Here is a 6,077-nt window from a genome sequence, read left to right on the forward strand (position 1 = left end):
AACAGAGGGGTAGAGGCAGTGCCGGCCCAAGACATTGTGCTGCCTGGTACCAAGAATGAAATGCTGCCCCCCACCCCAAAAAAAAAATCTACGCCCACCAAAATGCTCCCACATCCATTATTTTATTTAGACCCATCATGGCTCTATACATGTATATAGGAGTATAACAAGGACCTGTTATGGTTGTTTACATGTATAGGAGTATAAAAAGGACCTGTTATGGCTCTATTCATGCAATTAACCCCACAGTAGAGCGGAGCTGGCGGAATGGGCTGGTGTGCGGGCGGCAATTTGCCGCCCCCCTGAAAGTGCTGCCTGGTACAATGGTACCATCGGGTCCCATGGTAGGGCCGGCCCTGGGTAGAGGGATAGGGGAGATTCAGGTACCTTGCTTTGTGGATCACGGGTACAGTCTCAGATCCAGAGGACAAATCGGTTCCACGCTGGATTTTGCAACCACCAGATAGGCCCACTCTCACTGACCTAGCAGCCGGTGCGAAGCTCGTTCAAAGTCTCTGCCACAGACTTGATGAGTGTCGTTGAGTCGTTACACAGCCCTCTGCCACAGGATCGTGTAACCACGCACACACTTAGCGAAATTTCAAAGAAAGTACATAGCTCACGGTGCCAGGATCTTTCAGCCAGGCCGGCAGCACAGTGAGGCAAGTTGGTCTGGATGCGTCCTTTAATTGAGTCCCAAATTGCTCAGCTTCTTCCCGCAGGCAAGACAGCACAGGACTACCCCTGGACCAGTAGGCCCCAGAAACTCCTGGGCCTACTCTCAGTTGCTGAGCCTCGGGCCAGCAGGCACCGAGCCCGGAAAAACACTGTCAGTGCATCCCTGAGGCAAGGAGGGCCATCAGGTCAGGATCGGAAGACCCCACCAGAACGGTGTCTGTCCCTTAAGTACCCTCCCCCAGAATGCACAGCGGATTGACCACACCCACTGGGCTGCTTCGGGGAAGAAGGCATCCAAAGCACCCAGCCTTGACTCCTGGTGACAGCGACGCCTGCAGGCAAGGGGAACATGTGCAACACAGCTGAACTGGAACAGAAACCCACAATTTGGTATAATCCTCTGAGCTAAACTACAGCGCAGGTAACTAAATTTACAAAATAGCGCCTACTCAACAGGAGCGCTAAACATTTAAAAAAAATACTTTCAACTTGTTTGTTTGGAGCTGACTTTGGGTAAACTGCAAGCTACTCTGACAAAGTTGAAATGAGAGGAAACTTAGTTTGCTCCCACTGACAAAAGTGGTCACACTGGGTTTGCCCTCATCATCGTGCAATGCAGAAGGCCAGCTTCTTGATCTATAACCTTTTGATGTTCAAATCTAGTTTATAGCTGATAATAAAATCTGCCAGCACAGTAAAGACAGGGTTAATTCTGGCAAACATTAACCCCTTCTGCATAACAGAGTAAAATTCCAGTTTCAGGGTTTTCAGAAATGAGCAGGTAAAATATTGGCATCTATTTTTTTATTACACTATGTAAAGTAGTATTATTCCAGTTTGGCGACATTCTTTCGATACATTCAGCTGTCAGTAGTAGGAAACCTCATTGACAGCTGATGAGTGTCAGTTGTTAAGCACTGATAAACGCCAGTAAAATGTCGGCACAATTTTTTTTCCATTTTGCTAGCGTTTATCAGTGCCGCCCACATCCTTAACAACTGACACTCATCAGCTGTCAACGGGGTTGACAGATGAATGTAAACAAAAGAATGCCAACATAAAAAAAGAAAAACTGCCCACCCCCCACTTTCAATCCATGCAAGGACCTTTGGGTCTGGTGCAGATTTGAAGGGGAACCCCATACCACAAAAACATTTTTTTATGTTGTAGGGTTCCCCCTAAGTCCATACCAGACCCTTATCAAGCATGGAACTTGGCAGGCCAGGAAAGGGGGGGGCGAGTAAGCCCAAACCCAAAGGACCTGGTATGGATTAGGGGAGGGGACCCCCACGCTGTTTCTTTTTTCACATTTGTCTATTGCCGGCAATGTCTTTTATGTTCATTCAGCTGTCAGCGGGAAAGCCCGTTTACAGCTGTTGACTCATCCGTTGTTAAGGACGCAACGGCCCGGTTCCCAGCCCCGCTCTTTAACAAGCAGCTTTTCACTTCAGCCAATCAGGGCTTAGAATTTGTGGGGCACTTGGCAGGTGAACCACTGTGGAGTACTCAGGGATTCTCACCCATGCAAGATGAGGAATTCCCAGATGATCTAGTAAAGAGGGAAACCTGATTTACAGTTTTCCTGAGATTGTTAATTCCTAATATTGGACCCAGAGTTTGAAGGCTCATTTTTGGGTGGATTTTGGGTGGAAACCAGCTTTTAAGCCTGAGTATAGGTACTGTGGTCCTGAAATGGAGAGAGCTAAAAAGGACAGAAAGCAGCCAGCAGGTGTCCATGAGGTGTGGTGTGGCGCAGGACACACTTGTGAGAGGAATTGTGTACTGTTGAGACTACTGAGACACTGAAGAGCTGTGGTGGCCTATAAACCCTGTATGGGACAGGGTTTTGCTTTTGGAGAGCCAAAGGTTTTATTCATACCAAACAATGGAATGTTTTTTTTTTAGTTTATGCTTAAGGAAGCCACTTCGTTTGTTTTTTTGAAAAATAAAATACTTTTTTCTTTTGCCCATATGGCTGGCTGGTAATTCGGGCTCCCCAAATATCACAAAATACATATAAAAATGGTGCAGGCTCTATGGACGCCTTGGGCCAGATTCACAGCCGAAATACGCCGGCGTATCTACTGATACGCCGGCGTATTTTCAAATTTGCCGCGTCGTATCCTGATTGGAATCCTCAAACCAAGATACAACGGCTTTTGGCATAGATCCGACAGGCGTACGGCTTCGTACGCCTTCGGATCGTAGGTGTAATTCTCTGGCGGCCGCTGGATAGAGTTTGAGTAATTTTCCAGCGTCGGGTATGCAAATTAGCTGTTTACAGCGATCCACGAAGGTACGTGCGTTCGTCGCATTCTCTTACGTCGGTTTTTCCCGTCGTAAAGTTAAGTGTGCTATTTAGATGGTGTAAAATTACACCATCCATGTTAAAGTATGGCCGTCGTTCCCGCGTCAAATTACATTTTTATTTTTTTTGCGTAAGACGTCCGGGAATACAAAAGTACGTTACGCACGTCGCCGTTCAAAAAACACGTCGGGGCGCCGTAATTTTGCGCAAAGCACGGCGGGAAATTTCCAAACGGAGCATGCGCAGAATGTTCGGCGCGGGAACGCGCCTAATTTAAATGGTACACGCCCCATTTGAATTAGGCGGGCTTGTGCCGGACGGCTTTACGCTACGTTTACGAACGTTTCGCTTTACGAAAGTTTTCACGCAAGTGCTTTGTGAATCAAGCACTTACGCTGGAAACTTGCGGCGGCGTAACGTAAACGGGATACGATACGCCGCCGCAAATCTACATGAATCTGGCCCCTTGTTTTTTCTGCCTTTTATGTACTTGAAAATTCATTACTACAGGCATCTTGAGATTTCCGATATCGGTGACATCTGGGTTTTAGTAAAAGCAGAACTGAGCAACACACCGTCCGAGCACAGAACCTTATCAACCAACTGAGAGGTACCCCATCACTAAATCCAAGACTATGCATATTACAGATGCCCCATGGCGTTTTGGAGGCTCCTGGAGCACCACGAAACATCAGATATACAACTAATTTAAATAAATTTGTACTCTGCAATACCAAGTCTGCTTATTTTAACTTTTATCCGTGATGGAAGGTTTGCTTTACTACAGGTGCATCTTTTAAGTCTGTAGGCACATTTAAATTCTAAAAACCGGCGCTCCGCCAAAGGTGCGGGAGCTCCGGTGACACTCGGAACGGTTCGGAGCCGTTTGAAAATACTTGGAATCACTCCATTCCTGAGTGTTTCCGAGATCAGCCAGGCTGTCCCCGAGTATTTCCGAGGCTTTCCCCCCCCCCCACCTCTGGCCACATGCGGAATTGCATGCCATAGAAGTCAATGCAGAACAAATTATCTTTGTTTCTATTGACTTCTATGGGGAAACACGCTTTGATATGCGAGTGCTTTGGATTACAAGCATTCTCCTGGAACGGATTATGCTCATAATACAAGGTTCCACTCAGGGCTCAGGTCATGCGGGAACGCGTGGGAACGGAGTTCCTGCACTTTTTTCACAGCAGGAACGCAGTTCCCTTTGCAGGACTAGAGCAGCCGAGAGAAGCCGAGCCGCCCGAGCCAATCCTTCACTAAGCGGCGATGCCCAGCTCGAGTCACTGTCAGGGGCAGGCGAACCTTAGTAATCCTTTATGTTACTGGCCGCTTCCTGTATATGGATTCATCAAACTTGCTTCTTTCTAAATCCCGCGATAACTCACGGAAGACCTCCGCAATGTCTCCTGGGAACAATGACAAAAGCTCCCAGGAGACATTGCGGCATCGAGGAAGTGACGGAATACCCGCACACTACCCGATGAATCCATATACAGGAAGTGGCCAGTAACATAAAGGATTACTAAGGTACAGTGGATCGAAGAAAAAAAAACATGCGGTTTAGTAATTATGCATATGGGCGTATCATTTTTTTTTTTTTGGTGGGGGAGTGGATCTTGGGTGGGAGTTCCCACACTTTTTTTCCCAGGACTTGACCCCTGGTTCCACTGTATTTGCAAATTGCATTAACCCCAGGATTGGCAGTTCCCTTTTTTGAATGAAATGCAGAGGCTATGTTGAAGCACTTTATACTGCCTATTATAAATGTTGTCATGCTGCTTTCTACCATATTTCCTAATGATGTGCTTATTTTAAACACCATTACAATGTGTTCTGAAAGGCAGAGCAAAGACTAAAGCTGATGCAAACCATCTTTTACTTTACCAAAGCCAGATCTCTTTGAATGATGACATCTGATTGGTTACTATGGGCTGCTGCACTTAGCACATTGCTTTTTTTTTTGACTTGTTGAAATAAGCCTGCTTGTAAGGTATAATTGGGCCTGTGTGGCACGCAATTTCCAGAACCCTGGAAACTCACGCTTTTAGAACTGTCATTTATTGTAGACACCCCTAGGAAAAATTGAATCTGTTTCCTTCAGATAACTTTCAGCAAACATGCCTTTTATATCTGCTCACAGGAAGCTGAACTTGAGAGAAGTTTACGCTCGCCGGTGTTGAAGAAACAGCCTGGGAATTATTCCAGCATTTCAGCAAAGGATTCCAGCAGGAAAGGTGGCAAAACTTTATTTAACAAGATGTCAGAGAACGAGCAAGACAGCGGCACAGCAGGTTAGCTTTCAACTTTCACCCTCTTTATAGCTTATGAAGAGTAAAGGCATGTATCGGTTTTAAATGGAGTGTTTGTACAAATTGAAATGTTCAAAGTTTTGTATTTTTTTTTCTTTCCATTTCCATTGGGGCGGGTGAGACAGCACAAAACGTAATGGGTAGGCTTTTTTTTTTTGTAATATATACAATAATAAACTGTATCAACTAATACATTTTACATCTGAAAAAGACTGCTTGTCTCTACAGAAGTAGACTCCTAGGCATGCCATGGCACAGGCTGTAAAGACATGGTGGGAACTGCGGTATTATTACAACTCTTAAAAAATTGAAGCCAGCTACTTCTGCTTATGGTTGTTTATTCTGCACATGTTTGCATTGACTTTTCTTCTGGAATATTGGAACAAGTTGGTGGATATTCAGTATGGATGGATGGATGCTGACCCAGTGCACAGGGGAGTCTGGGAAGAGCGACATAGAAAGGATGCAGGTCGAATGTGATAAATACTTTTCGCTGTTATTAATCAGGAATCTTTCATAGATGCCAGGCAGCGTCTACATAACTTTACACTGGACACAAGATTTAAAGGGAAACTGTCAAGCCTCGGCAGAGAAATTTTCCCCAGTGGGCTTTTTAGGCAGCTCAAATAATGAATTGGATGCAATGTGTAAAAAAAGGTTTATTGGGGAATAGCACATACAAAATAGGGGGGGATGAGGGGTATCGTTAAGATATGAGTTCCATAACTTTTTCCAGCACACAACAGGTTCATATACAGCTTGATAATTGTAAACAT

This window comes from Rana temporaria, chromosome 6, assembly GCF_905171775.1.
Source record: "Rana temporaria chromosome 6, aRanTem1.1, whole genome shotgun sequence".
Classification (NCBI taxonomy): domain Eukaryota; kingdom Metazoa; phylum Chordata; class Amphibia; order Anura; family Ranidae; genus Rana; species Rana temporaria.